The sequence below is a fragment of the Sprattus sprattus genome, assembly GCF_963457725.1.
Source record: "Sprattus sprattus genome assembly, chromosome: 20".
Lineage (NCBI taxonomy): Eukaryota > Metazoa > Chordata > Actinopteri > Clupeiformes > Clupeidae > Sprattus > Sprattus sprattus.
The window spans coordinates 6,840,394-6,856,952 of record NC_137918.1 but is presented as its reverse complement, the minus strand read 5'-3'; positions in this window follow the sequence as shown (position 1 = coordinate 6,856,952).

Below are 16,559 nucleotides of genomic sequence, written 5' to 3'. Positions count from 1 at the left end.
AGAGGAGATGGAACACTGCTGTGCTCTTTGCTGGCTGCAGAATGTGACCCCTCCCACGACCTCTAACTCTGGCTCAGACACAACTCCTCCGGCAGCGCAAAACATGACTAGCAGTTTGTGGTTGGGTGTGTGTGTGTTTGTGCGTGTTTGTGTGTGTGTGTGTGTATGTGTGACAGACTCCATGTATGAATGCATGTTTCTTTGTGTCACTCTATGTGTGTTCTAAATGCAGAAGGCCCACCCTTTGACCATTGTGTGTGTGTGTAAAAAACATAAGCACCTAAACAAACTCATCCGACTCACACCCTGCCAGCCTATCCAGCACGGTCAGATCGTGGTGTGGCATTACACACACACACACACACACACACACACACCTTCTACAAGTGTTACTAGGCCAGGGCCAGGCATGGCATCCATCACACCCTTTCACCCAAACGCGCACACACACACACACCATGCAAGCATAATTCACTGTGGTACTCCATAGATGAAATGCCTAACTGCAGCTGCAGTCATTCAGAATCATCCTGGGGAATCCTATCACTATGTGTTACCACCACCCTTGATCATTATTAGCCTGAGATCTCTGTAACACACCAGTGGACCCAGGTCTGCCAATCACAAACCTCTCTGAAGATCACGTCAGCGGTACAGGAGGAGAACACGTGACCCTGTCAACTCATGACCCCCTCACTCAAACGCACACAAATACAGTGAGGCATTACTGATAACCTCATCACCAGTGAGAAGGTGAGGGGGGACAGAGCGGGAACATCTGCTGGAGGACAGAGAATCACTCATTCCAGCCGCTGTGCTGTGCGTTGTCAGGCCGGTAGGATAGACAATGCGCTCATTTAGCTTCTCTAATGAAATCACAGTGCATGGATTGCATAGGAGAGCGGAGCAAACCCGCTTAACGAGCTACGACTAACCGCGGGACAGGGCCTGCATGCTGCGCTAGTCCGTCTCCTCCCCTCCCATTGACATCACACCGGGCTCTTTCCGTGAGAGATGCTTCCCGGGTTAACATGTGAGAGCAGAAAGCACCGCGCAGCCAAGCCATGTGATTCAGGCATGAGGGCAATAAATTGATTTCAGAATTTAGAGAAAGCTGACAAGAGGGGTGGGCAGCTCAGAGTCTGAAGGCAAACACCAAGATGTGACAGGATGTATTCTATATACCGTGTTTTATCTGAAGCACTTAGTACTTAGTGTGTTTTTATGTTTAATGTTATGTGTAGTACTAATTGTGTTTGTATGTTTTATGTTCACTGTATGCACCTTTACACCAGAGCAACCTACTTGGCAATAAATACTATTCTGATTCTGCGAAACAGACGTCCTTAGGGTGGATGGAGATGCTGGAATGTGTGTGTTTAAGGGGTGTTAAAGTCTTACAGTGATTGATTGAGGAGACAATTGTGAATGACATTCAGGCCCACAAACACGTCATGTTAAGTTACTGCAAGTCTGGAGAACACGACGGAAGACAAGCGGTCATGACAATGACATACACACATCGTTCCCTAGTATCGTTGAATGTTATGTATGAATCAGTGCACATCACTGGCTTAGTGGAAGTGAAATATAGGCTGGCAAGACTCACACGCCCTCATGTCAGTCACCCTGCTGAAGCAGCTTCTTACTGTGCTTCTGTTAGCTTGCTAGGCTATAGGCTCTATCTAGCTACCATAAGATCAGAGTTCGCAATGCGAGGAGATTCTAGGTTACATAAGTGGGATACCGCTCGGTAAAACTGCAATAACAACCAAGGCGGAATAAGAGTTGCATTAGTTTGGATCGATTCGTTATTTCGACAGCCCATTGAACGCGGGCTGACACTACAGGACATTCCGATATGGGACAGTTCCTGACAATCCGGGTTAACAGGTTACTTTGGACGTGCTGGCGTCGCTCCAGTATCCAAGTTAATCTAACGTTAGCTTCACAGGAAGGCAACACTGTTGCTCAAAGACAGTTCACACAAGAATTCTGATACAAAGTATAGTTGGAAGCCGCCAGAGTAGCGGAAACGAACCTCATTGTCGGTTAAAAGAGTATATCTAGGTGTCGAAGTTTATACAAAGCAATTTAGTTAAGCGTGAAATGTACACGCTTAACAAGCCATAGCCTATTGAATCTATATAGAGTGAGAGACGTTCCAGTAACCAAAGCTTAGTTCCACTACCCAAAATATAACTGATTTGAAACTACTGTGCAAACCAAAAATAGCGATCAAAGAGACGGGTGGCCATAGGCTACATCATTATTTTGGACTTAAATGTAATATATTTATGTTCTGAACCCGGATGAATCTGACAGACTGCGCTAGCGACGAAGCATAATTACAAAACCACTCCAATCATCTGTTCAACAGTTAACGTTAGCTGAGCACACAGGCAATGCTAGCGAACTAGGTTACAAACTGATGGAGTGGGAGAAAACCTATGCCGTCCAGGAGGGAAAAAAACACACAGGAAATGCCTCTGTCGCGCTCACTTTCAACTGTGTTCCTTTGCTAGTGTAATTTGATATTACTCCTTTGTCTAACTGACTTGAATTTAACTCTCTGAATACACCGTTTTCACAATGATCAGCGCAAAAGTTTCCCCCGTGAACAAAAGAGACATACTACTCACCCATGATGTTCCCTGCCGCCTCAGTAACCGATCTTTCACAGATCGACATTCCCTTTCATGAATTCACGGCAACTCTTCAAGTCCCAACAGTCGTACGTATTTTTTTCCGCGTACTCTCAAACGCATCCAAATAGGGCGGCGCGCATGCTGAACGTACCCTGCCTTTGGTGAATCGCCACAAGTGTCGTCTCGCGAGAATTCGCTAAGCCACACCAAAGAGATTTTTTGCATTCTTTGGAGCGAAGACAATAATTGAATATGCATATTGTGACTTACCGGGCAAATGTATTTACATATTCACCAGAAAACAGTGCGCCAAACTAGGCCTGTTGCAAATTAAATATGGTCATATGAACAAGCGTCGATAAGGATGCAAGGACTTAGGCCTACTGCTTTGCACAGAAGCTGCTCAGTAGGTGTTCAAGCGTATTCAGAGTTGGCCACAAATGAAAAGGCCTACATGTAGACTTGCCAATAAGCTAATGGGGAAACCTGCCTTGCAACCGGAGAAGATATGTTTGCCCTGCATATCACTCTTTCATGTCGCCTTGGTTTACATTTATGATTTATGTCAACATATAAAACGTCACAATAATAAGGTCTAAATCAAACGGAATGAGTATGAGGTTAAGTGAGAAGTCAACAGTGGTGTGCATAGGCTCACGAAGGTTGGCTCATATTCAGTCTGCACAGGCGACAAAAGATCAGAATCACCTTTTTCACTAAAAAATCTCACTAACTATGCCACCTGTCTGTGAGCTTGGGAAGTTCGTGAAAGGCCAAAAAAGGAAAACCGAAATTCCTCCAGCACCTTGGGATGACAATTGGCAAACAGTAGGCGATTCGGTTATGTTTGAGTAAATTCGTAGGTCATAATAAAATCCAACTAGTTCACATTTAATAACATCAAAACGGTTGACGCTATGCAAAACTAATGTTAACACAGTCTGACTCGAAGAACTATGCAACAGCAAACGTACCGTTGGATTCAGTCGTTGGATTCATGATTATAGGAATGTCCTGTGATAGCCGTTTCACCGGCGGCAGGGAGTAGTTGGACCGCACGCGGTAAACTCTACCCAAAGGAATTTCCATGGCAGATGCTGAAACGGATGTTCAAGTATGAAGTGCCAAAGACGCTGACCTTAGGCAATCAAGTAGAAACTATGGCCTCTGTAGGGCGGCGATCCATTTTATTATAGATCCCACCAATTTAGTGGTCAAAGTTACATTCTAAAATAAGTTGATCTTTGGTAACTTTGGTAATCTTTTGCTAGCTTTGGTAAGGTATATTTTAACCGTTGTGTGTCCTGTAGTCTTGTGGATTGTGGATTGTGGTAGGATTTTTTAGCAACATTCTACTGTAACTAGGAAACGCACAAGTCTCATTTATGAAGTTATTTATTTGAATTCTAAAATGTAATACAATCTTTTTGGTCGTGGCCTTTATGTTTGAGTTATTGTTTCAGACTTCACCCCTATAATGCTGTAATAGGCCTATGTCCTGTCTTGTAAGTTTTAAAATGCAAGACCAATCAATTAAAATCAAATTGTTTTTGTATTATTATTGTTATAGTCAGTCAAAATTGGAATAATCAATACAGATTTTAAGTACTGACACAATGTATACACTAGATGTCACTATTTGCCAAATTAAACATGACTAAAATGTAAGAAAAGGGCCCTTTCTCTGGAAAAAAAGAAAAACGTTCCTTAGGCCTTTGTGGGTTCAGAGGCTACTAAGTGTTTGGCTATTTGTCCTGATAAGTATGTCTGCAACACATCCTGTGCTTCACTGCTATGATATGCGTCCTTGATGTGTAAATACATTCCCTGTGAGGTTTGTAGCAAGCACCTCTTTCTGAGTGAATATTTGTTTAATAATGGTTACACCAACAACAACATCATCAACTCAATGGTAACTACATCATCAACTCCATGGTAACTACATCATCAACTCCATGGTAACAACATCATTAACAGCATCATAATCTGCTCTGCTGCTTGTGTCTGCCTGCAGAGTTTAGGTGTTATGGGGTTCTTTTAATGATGGCAGTCACATCAATCTCACTGGTGGTGGAGCGTGTGTTTGTTTCACCATGGGGGTGTGTGATGGTGAAACAGCTCCTACTTGTGCTCTCACACACCAGGCTGTGCGATCAGTCGGCCTGATGATTGTGCTTTTCCAGTGTGACTGGAGGTACTGACAGAAATCACTGCTGCGCTTTTGATCCTGGGCACAAAGCAACTATTGCATTATCGGTAAAAACACTGCTAGAGTCAGGTTTGTGGAGGAAACATCCAGTGCATCTATGCTGCTAACATCCAGAGCATCTATGGTTCTAACATCAAGTGCATCTATGGTGCCAACATCCAGTGCATCTATGGTTCTAACATCCAGTGCATCTATGGTTCTAACATCCAGTGCATCTATGGTTCTAACATCCAGTGCATCTATGGTGCCAACATCCAGTGCATCTATGGTGCCAACATCCAGTGCATCTATGGTATTGTGTTTCTCTGGGTCTTTCACAAACTAGTTATTACGCCCTTACACGTTTTTAAAAGGGTATCTCCCTTACGTTCCAACTTCTTGCGCAAGCTCTTACTGTAGAGAGAGCTGTCATTGGTCGACTGCCTTCACAGTGTTGCCAGATGTTCATTTACATTTGCGATTTAGCAGACGCTTTTATCCAAAGCGATTTACAAGGATTTTTGCATTTATAGATCAGGAGCAGTTTAGGGGTTCACACTTATACACTTGGTAAGGAGGAGTGGGGATTCGAACTAGCAACCTTCCAAACCCTCAATTACTAAACGACTCCTCTACCTTTAGTCCGCTGCCTCCGTCGCTCATCACAAGATCTCTGCAATCGTGTTCTCAACGACGTTGATGATGTCAGATACTCAAGAAATATGAGTTATCAGGCAATGTTAACTCAAACAAATACATTCCAATACAATTAAAACGTCTTCACTTGCTCAGAAAACTCATACATTTAAAGTTGGGTCAACTAAATACCAGGTTTTAAGTACTGAATACATAATATTAATACGTAAGTAGAACTGTTTGGGTTTACAGTGTATGGTGCCAACATCCAGTGCATCTATGGTGCCGGTGCTTTGGTGGCAGGTGAAGCGGATGGAGGACAATTTCAATATGGGTTACAGAACTACAGTCGTCATAATTAACCCTTCATTAACAATTGAAACAAGCACATTATGGTATATAAGTTATATACCATTAATGTATTTAAGTTATATGCACCATAATGTGCTCGTTTCATTTGTTAATGTAACAATGTAACAATGTGTTTGTTTCATTAGTAAGGTTAAATATATATACAGTATGTGCTAATGCATGTGTGTAGGAGGAGTGCATGTGTGTGTGAGCGGCTGTGCATGCCTATGCATGCTTCTGAGACGAAGAGAGGGACCTGACTTGAAAGAACTTGAAGAGCTATATGATATATATATGACATAACACATGACAAATACAGTGTGTTCCTAACATGTTTGGTGTGAGCTTCAAAAGCAGAGTGAGTGGGAGGAAGAATCAGCCCATTAGAAGTGTTGCCTGTGTGGGTCTCTGTCATTCCATGTGTGTGTGTGTGTGTGTGTGTGTGTGTGTGTGTGTGTGTGTGTGTGTGTTTGTGAGTGTGTTTCTCTGTTATTCCATGTGTGTGTGTGTGTGTGTGTTTCTTGTTAGTCCATGTGTTTGTGTGTGTTTCTCTGTTGTTCCATGTGTATGTGTGTGTTTCTCTGTTATTCCATGTGTGTGTGTGTTTTTTTCCGGTAATTGTGTGTGTGTGTGTGTGTGTGGACTGTCAACTGTGTGTGTGTGGACATTTTTGTGTGCTTGCGTCTGTAAAGGCATATCTAATGTACGGAAAGGCATCAGACAGGCAGACGCCTCTGTCTCATTAAGCAGGAGCTGGAGTCTGTCTGGAGCTCCCAAACACACACACACACACACACACACTCACACACACACACACACACACACACACACACACACACACACACACACACACACACACACACACACACACACACACACACACATTCATTTATTTGGAATGACCAATACTGATACAACACCACAGCATCCAAATATTAGTAAAGAGCCTTATTATGTCAGTAGATGAAAAAAAAAAAAAAACACACACACACACACACACACAACCACACACACACACACACACACAACCACACACACATACTCTACATGTGAACTCTCATCCATAGGTCCCACATACACATATGCCACAGATACACCTGCACCACACACACACACACACACACATTCACAGCTGTCTGAGTGTGGTGCAGAGTCCACTGTTGTCATACCTCTCCTCCTTGAGTCCCCTGTTGTCATACCTGTTCCCCTCGCGTCCCCAACATCATAACTGTCCTCTGGATGTTGACATCGACCCTCAGGTCACAAGTATGATTAAGTCTTCACCTTGTCTCCCAAGAGGTAGAAAGGGTAAGATTTCATAAGTGTGTGTGTGTATGTGTATGTGTGTGTGTGTGGGTGGGTGCCTGTGTCTGTGTGTGTGTGTGTCTGTGTGTGTGTGTGTGTGTGTGTGAGCGTGTGCCTGTGCATGTCTGCGTGTTCATGTGTGTGTGTGCGTGCGTGTGTGGGTTTGTGCGTGTACGTGTGTGTGTGTGTGTGTGTGTGTGTGTGTGTGTGTGTGTGTGACTGATGCCTCTGACCCATAACCCTCTGGGAGCATATCGCTCCCAGTTCCACTGTTGAGTAGAGAACAGGAGGGAGGTCTGAGGTCCACAGGAGATAGATGAAGCAGATCTCCGTCTCCGGCTCTTTGCTGCTCTATATGGGCTGAGGAGCTCCGCAACCCCCCCATGTGACATCCCTCTGCCTCCCCCCACTGGGGACAGGTGGCCCTGACCAGCCCTGTTGCCTACCTGCTCAGATGGCTTTGAAGAGGGTCTGAGGTGGACAACACCAATGGTTCTTATTGACTTACTGCAGATATGTGAGGGTTTGTCTGTGTCTGTGTGTCTGTGTGTCTGTGTGTCTGTGTGTCTGTGTGTCTGTGTGTCTGTGTGTCTGTGTGTCTGTGTGTTTGTGTGTTTGTGTGTGTGTTCTCTTTGACTTTGACTTTTGTGTCTTCTATTGATTAAACATTCAAAGAAAGCCCTCAGGTATAGGAGCCTCATGTATGGGAGCCTCAGAGCCTCAGGTGTAGGAGCCTCAGGCATGGGAGCCTCAGGTGTGGGAGCCTCAGAGCCTCATGTGTAGGAGCCTCAGGTATGGGATTCTCAGGTATAGGAGCCTCAGGTATGGGAGCCTCAGGTGTGGGAGCCTCAGAGCCTCAGGTGTAGGAGCCTCAGGTATGGGATTCTCAGGTATAGGAGCCTCAGGTATGGGATCCTCAGGGAGCCTCAGAGCCTCAGGTATGGGGTCCTCAGGTGTGGGGGCTTCAGGTGTGGGGGCCTCAGGTGTGGGAGCCTCAGGTATTGGAGCCTCAGAGCCTCAGGTATGGGAGCCTCAGGTATGGGAGCCTCATGTATTGGAGCCTCAGAGGGGGCAGAAAGATTTGTTCTTGAGAGAAAGAACAAAGAGAGAAAGTGAGTATTGCGCTCGTGTGGTAAACATGTGGGAATTCATAGGCGGTGTACAGTATATGGTGGCTCATGTTGATGATGCAGTATTCGTTGTATAAGGAGGCTCATGCTGATGATGCTGCGTTTGGTGTATATGGGGCTCAAGTTGATGATGCTGCGTTTGGTGTAAATGGAGGCTCATGTTAATGATGCGACGTGTATATGGTAGCTTTATATTAATGCTGTGTCCATACTGTCGTTTGGGATGTTTATTCTCACTGAAGTCTTCTGAGGTGCTTGATGAAGAAACGCTGTCTGAGTGAAGTCATTAATGGACTGCCTGCCACCCATATGTGTGTGTTTGAACAGGGCCTCCTGCCACCCATGTGTGTGTGTTTGAACAGTGCCTCCTGCCACCCATGTGTGTGTGTTTGAACAGTGCCTCCTGCCACCCATGTGTGTGTGATTGAACAGTGCCTCCTGCCACCCATGTGTGTGTGTTTGAACAGTGCCTCCTGCCACCCATGTGTGTTGAACAGGGCCTCCTGCCTCCTGCCACCCATGTGTGTGTTTGAACAGTGCCTCCTGCCCGCTTCTCCCCCGAGACTCTGTCCTACCCTCACAAAATCAAAGCCAATTCTTTCCTTAATGATGTCAGGGACTCGGCGAAGAAACATAATTAACCGGGGGAAGTCATTTGAAACGTGACACAGCAGAAGAGAGCACATTTGCATGAATTAATTTAGCTTCTAGTCACAGCCACTTACAGAACACCTCATGGTGCACATGTGCAGTTCTAGCCACAGCCACTTACAGAACATCTCACGGTGCACACATACATTTGCAGTAGTGTGTGTGTGTGTGTGTGTGTTTCCATGCCTTTAGAGAGGCACATGCCGAACTACGGTTGTCACAGCACCAGGATTCAGCGGCGCCAGGCCAGATGTGTCTCTGGGCCACCGTGCTGCTGAGTGCCAACCCGTCCCCGACGTGTCTCTGTGCCACCCTGCGGCTGAGTGCCAACCCTTCCCGTCCCAGGGAGCACAGCTGGGGCAGCGGGACACTAACAAGCAGCCCGTGTCTACTCAGAATGAGAGTGCGCAGAATTCTCATCAAACAGTAAAAACAGCATGTCACACACACACAAGCCCCCCCCCCCCCCTTTTTCCACAGAACACCACTTTATAACAGTAGTACATTTCTAACTGTTAAAGCTTTATAACAGTAGTACATATCAAACTGTTAAAGCTTAATAACAGTAGTACATTTCAAACTGTTGGAGCTTAATAACAGAAGTACATTTCAAACTGTTGGAGCTTAATAACAGTAGTACATTTCTAACTGTTGGAGCTTAATAACAGTAGTACATTTCAAACTGTTAAAGCTTTATTATAACAGTAGTACATTTCAAACTGTTAAAGCTTAATAACAGTAGTACATTTCAAACTGTTCGAGCTTAATAACAGTAGTACATTTCAAACTGTTAAAGCTTTATAACAGTAGTACATTTCAAACTGTTAAAGCTTAATAACAGTAGTACATTTCAAACTGTTCGAGCTTAATAACAGTAGTACATTTCAAACTGTTAAAGCTTTATAACAGTAGTACATTTCAAACTGTTAAAGCTTTATAACAGTAGTACATTTCAAACTGTTGGAGCTTAATAACAGTAGTACATTTCAAACTGTTAAAGCTTTATATAACAGTACAAACTATGAGATGTGAAGGTGCTGCCCCTGCAAAGGCGGTGATTGTGGGAGCTGTCCATGGTCCTTGATCTGACACCTCATCATTACTCATTGTTGCAGAGTGTCGCATTTCATTATCAAAGTTATTAAAACTATCATATTGGTGGGGGTATAATTTACAGGAGTACACACACACACACACACACACACACACAAACACACATACCGTAAATCCTCAAATAGTGTCCGGGGCTTGTATTTACTTGGGCTGCACAGCGCACCGGCCTTTATTTGGGGCAGGCTTGTATTAGGGGCAGGCAAGGGCGTAACAATGATGTTGACATTGGTGGGGACATAATGAGCGCGTAGGTTGATGGCGTTTAGACGGGGGGTCTGGGGGTCCTCCCCCATAAAATTTTGCATTTTTTAAATGCAATTTCCAGCATTTTAACCAATTCTGGGGTGGATAGTGACAAACCCCTTTTGATTCACAGGGGACAAGATTGGCAAGATTGAGAATTGTTTTTTTTTGGAAAGCCACATGAAATACAGTATACCTGTCTGGCTGGTCGAGATTGGTTTGCTGTATTATTTGATCAATGAATACGGTTAGTTTGTTATCAGAGTTCTAAGATGCTAACCGTAGTTTTAACCGACTAGCTTAAAACAAGACTGATCAGATCAAAGTAATAAGGTTTAAACGAGTGCAATCAGTTCGTTGTGCATTTCTACATCAATCCGTGGAAGCCACGACATTTACAGCCACTTAGACAGCATAAATTAAACAAAACTTAGATGTCATTTTAGCAGCTCGGACGGTCGCCTCCACAGTGTGTGAAGCGACATTTCACTGAAGGGGGACGTGACCGAACAGGTTTTTAAAAGACTGTTCTGTGATAAACTTACTGTTGATTTGCTGAAATAGCCTCTTATGTCCGTCAGTTTCCTTTTCCTGCCCGAAGCAGACATGATCCTGCCCGAAGCATTATCCTGCTGTCACCGCGCGCTTAACTACCAACCTAGCAACGATAACTAACAATAACTAGTGCAGGAAGATGAGCCAAGAAGGTACACTACACGCATGAGGGTAAAATGAACCATTTATTTCCCGAATGCCGTGCAATTACCCATTCAAAATTGGTATGGACATTTTAAACGTATCCAAATATTGGTATGGACACGTCCATAGCGTCCATACGCATTGTTACGCCCATGGGGGCAGGCCTTTATTTCTTACTTAGTTATCTTCTGTTATAGAATTGTATGATTTAAATAATGTGCATAATTGCAGTAGGCTAATATAATTCATTGCATATGCGTTCAACACTTCCTGCACATCGCGTAGCGCTTTAGGTCGGGGTGTCAACGTAAAAAATAAAACATCGGAGCTATGGTCTCTCCACTGTCAGTCACGGAGGAAAGGTTTCCAAAGCCTTGAATTTAATCATTTTTCTAGACACTCTATTATGCTTCTCGCGGACTGAAAACATTTATTCAACGAGCTGGTTTGATATCAAGCCTAACTTTCTTTCTACCTCCACCTGCTAGTCGTAGCCTGTCACATTCGTCTCGGGTCAATGTCAAACTTCTTTGCTGCTTTTTCTCCCGAATGTTCTTCAGCAATCAGCATACACCATCTCTTTAAATTTAATATCAAAGTTACGTAAGTCTACTACTGCTTTATGATCCCTTCTGGAAAAAGTAACCTAGCCAACTAAAACGTTACAGATAAACAACAGTAGGCTATACGATACGTGCATTTAGGCTAAACATTCGCCTAGAAGTCCTACGTGGGGACATTTTTTTTTTTATTATTGCAAACAGCCCATGAGATTAGCCAACAATATTATATAATATAATATTAAACATGAGGAGAACATGTATTTGTGAAATGCATTCAATTAAATTGTGATGCCTACTTTGAGCCGACGGACTGATGCTGGTAGGCTACAGTAATATACCGGTAGGCTACTTTATTTTACCCCCGGCTTGTATTCAGGGCCCGGCCTTTATTTGTCCGTATGGACCACGACCCCGGCTACTATCTGAAGCCCGGCTTCCAATTGAATCCCGGCCTTTATTTGAGGATTTACGGTACACACATACACATACACATGAGTCTCAAACACAAACCCAGGAGAGAGCAACCAACAGCAGAATAGGCACTGGCATTCAGTCACAGACCAAGCAAATGCTGTTTTCCACACTGATGCAAACACACATAGTTAGTTTGACGAGGTCGGAAGTGGATTATTTTTTCTTTTCAGGTGAAACAAGCAGTGGATGATGAAACATGAGGACCCAATTATCTCCATGTGTGAGAGAGTGGTCTGTGTGGATGGAGGGAGAGGAGATAGGTGTGTGTATGAGGAGAACATCTCTCAAACTGACTAGTGTGTGTGTGTGTGTGTAAGGAGAACATCTCTCAAACTGACTGGTTATGGCGCCAAAACACTTTTGTCAAACTCAGTTAATTGCTCCTTGTGCTCCTCCAGCTGTCTGGTCTGTGTGTGCGCTCAAACAAACGGTGCGGTTTATACAGTCTTAGGTCTGTGTGTCAGTGTTCATACAGTCTTGGGTCTGTGTGTGTGTGTAGGTGTCTGTGTGACTATGTGTGTGTGTTCATACAGTCTTGGGTTTGTGTGTGTGCTCAAACAAACGCCGCTGTTCATACAGTCTTGGGTCTGTGTGTGCGCTGCTCATACAATCCTGGGTCTGTAAAGGATGAAATACACACAGTGGCTCAGGTGGAGACACAAACAACTCTTTGCTTCAGGAGATGCTTGAGCTGAAATATCAACCACCTTTCACAAGAATTGCGGACTGTGCCTTTAAGCTGATCACTAATGAGGAAGAGGAGCTGACGTGTTTTGGCCCGGGGTGTTTTCTATAACTGGATGTCTTCATACATGACTTAACCCACAGCAATCTGATTGCGGCGCTGGCAGGCAGGAAGTGATGCAAGGTGATGATCTTATATAGTCAACAGCCTGGGGGAAACAATAGCCCAAAATACCCATCATTCTCAGCAACCAGCAGGGAGGATATTACTTTGGAATGGATGAAGTCTCTGCCTGCACAGACAGTTATCACTGAAGCTCAATGGTAGGGGTGTGCAGCCTGCCCTGGTCTGTGGTTGGAAAAGTTGGGTACCGCGATGCTCAGCAGTGTGTGTGTGTCCATATTAAGACAGTGTGTGTGTGTGTCCATATTAAGCCAGGTTGTGTGTGTCTATGTGATGGACCCCTTTGGGCTCGTCAGCTCTTCCTATTTTGTGTCTATGCGTGTGTGTGAATGCGTATTTGTGTGATTTCGAGTGTTTTGAGTGTGTGCGTGGCTGTTTTTCACTCTGTGTTCCAGGTGCTGATTTGCCCATAATCAACCACCTGGGAGGCGTGCCCGTATCCTACACAAACCCTGCACTTCCTGAATTCATGAAGCCAGGAAACACACTGTCTGTAGCCTTGATACTGTGACCGAACCTTTGTTGAATAAAACTCTAGAATTAAGAAGCTTTGCGGTGTCCCCGGCAGGGGCGGATTTAGAGGCGGGGCCAGGGGGGCCGAGGCCCCTCCTCTAATTTGATTGGCCCCTGATTGGCCCCTGTTCTGCCAATCACCTGGCGAGAAAACCAAGCGGAAAACCAAGCGGAGAATTAAATGATCACTGCTGCAGTTCCACCTCTAAACTGTTGGTGGCAGTGCGCCGGTTGCGTCAATACAAGTGAATAGAAGAAGAAGCGTTCTGTTCCTGCCGGTTGCTGCGTAGCGCAGCATTTTGTACACGTGCTGTTTTCATGACGAATGCAGCATATAACTCACTCTGGTTGGTTAAAAATACACATGGGGTGGGTCTTAAGGCTTTGGTGACCACCAAAACGAACTTTGGTTGGCTGAAAATCACGTCAATCAATCAGATAGCCACGCGATATTCTGTGTTTGTTTTCAGTGAATCTCAAATGGTGCACTTCATCAGACATATCGTAGTAGACAGATGAATGGCGAGGTAAGAGAAACTAAATTAAGGTGCATGGTATTTTGAAAGAGGTCGATCATCACCAATAGGCTAATATCATTAGATATGAGCTTGCATTTTCATTAAGCAGGAAAAATTAACCTTCGACATGCAGGGATAGCCTGCTACTGTTGTGTCAACTCGCAAGCGCAAGTTAAAAAGAACAATGCTGCTAATTCTAAATGATTTAGCAAGTACTCTATGCGATCTCCGAATCACATTTCTCATTCCTAGCTGGATGAATTTCAAACTTATGTGTATCTATGAATTGCAGTGCATTGCCTAGGGCAGTGGCGGCTGGTGATTTTTTTTTTTGGTGGGGCTATTTAAGCGGGGGGTCTGGGGGTTCTCCCCCAGAAATTTTTGAATTTCGTAGATGTGATTTCCTGCATTCTGGTGCATTTTCGGGTGGCCAGCCGGAGATCCCAAATCATTCACAATGATAAATTTGTTGTTCGCTATTTCATGTAGGCCAATAAATTAAAAACGAGACGTGAGCTGTTGATGCAGAGAAGTGCTGCTCAGTTTTAAAACAGCCCCTTGCCTATACCAATAAAATAACTCAAACCAGTCAATACCAATGGTCTAAAGACAATATTAATATATCTGCCATGTAGAAATCAACTGTTTCACAGGTAATGATAATGAACAAGTTACATGTTTATTATGGTCCATGTCCAGATAGAAAGTGCCAACACATAACGATAAATTATACTAGGGAACAACAGTTTTTTGTTACTACAACTACTACAACAATTTAGTTTTTTTAAAGACATGTATACTGCAGCTGTATGAGTATGAGAAGAAAGATTATTTTAACTGGTATGAAACAGTAACAGCTCACAACTTAGAAACAACAAATTGCACTCTTGACCGCACATGTTTTTAAACGCGTTCTGACCAATGCTTCAGTTCTGTCATTCCTGTCTGTGTCCACGAACTGTCTATCACACGCACTTGTTTTAAACAGCAGGCAAAGAAAACAAAAGATGGCATTGACATACCCACAGCTAGCCATGCCTTTCGATCGAACCAATCTCGGGAAAAGCTTCTGGTGTATGTTTTCCCCTTTTCTCGCGTCTGTTGGGTTATTTTCACTTCTGGCTTGTCTGGTCCGAGTTGTTTAACAATTAGCTTTTCCGCAAAAGTTCTTCTTCCAAAGGGATGCAGATGTAAGGATTTGACTGAATTTGGGGCTAGCTGAGCTCCCACAACTACATCCGACGTCGCAATGCTTAACACTTCTCTGCTAGCATGGAAAATACCTGTTAACAAGCAGTGGTGCATCTTGGTAGGGGCTCTAGCCTTCAGCGCCCGTAACCCATAAAATTCCTCGACGATGATTGGCGGATGTGTATTCTTTTTTGCCTAACAACAGGGGAGCCATTGGCTTAAATACAGCACACACGGGCTGACCGACCAGGAGCCCCGGCAAGACATCCTATTGGCTACTACACCAAAAATGATAAACGTTCACGTTTTAAACGTGGAACTTGAAAGTGAATGTAATGTAAATATAATTTTGGAGAGTTCTAAACCCATTCTAAAGCAAAATCACCAATATCATTGTATTAACACAGGTTATTTTTTCAAAATGAGAGATTATTTAAAAAAGAAAAGAAAAGAAAAACAGGCAGTCAGGTCAGCGGGGGGGCGGAGCCCCAGCGCACCCTATGGACGAGCCGCCACTGGTACAATGCTCGTCTGAGTCACTTGGGTGTGCTAAGCGTTGAGTCTCGACGGGCCAAGTCATTGGACTTGAATTCATTTGTCAGGCGTTTTAGCGCAAAGCATGGGAATCGGAGAACTCTTCTTTTCTGAAGAGAGAGAGAGAGAGGTGTATACATGCTTTTTGCCACCTTGTTAGGACTAGCGACTATAAACAAAGCTTAGAAGGAGAAGCTGGTGTGTGTGTGTGTGTGTGTGTGTGTGTGAGTGTGAGTGAGTGAGTGAGAATATGTTGTTGTATATAGGCCTACAGTTAAAAGCTGTTGCTATGTTTTGTGTGTTTTATGTGCCCTTTATGCACACTGAATTAAAACATATATATATATATATATATATATATATATATATTACAATTACTGATTCATGATTTTTTATTTCAGTTTCAAAAGGGATACTGAGTTATTCATTGTTGCTTTTGGATAGTTGACTAGAAGTAGATGTTCTTTACTGTCAGTATGTGTGTATTGCCTTGTCGCAAATTGATGTTTATTTAAGCAGCGTCATCACTGGATATCAGATGGTGATGACACTGTTGGCCCCTGAAGGTTACATTTGGCCCCATTGTGGCCCCTGCTTCAGAAAAATCCTAGAACCGCCACTGGTCCCCGGCTTCCTTTGTAACGTGCCTAAGAGCCGGGTTGTTACAGTCCATATTAAGCCACGGTGTGTGTGTCCATATTAAGAAAGTGTGTGTGTGTCCAATAAGCCGGTGTGTGTGTGTCCATACTAAGCCAGTGTGTGTGTGTCCATATCAAGCCGGTGTGTGTGTGTCTCCATATTAAGCCAGGGTGAGTGTGTGTCCATACTAAGCCAGTGTGTGTGTGTCCATATCAAGCCGGTGTGTGTGTGTCCATATCAAGCCGGTGTGTGTGTGGAATGGATGAAGGGGAGAGTGGAGGGTGCTCTCCTTAAT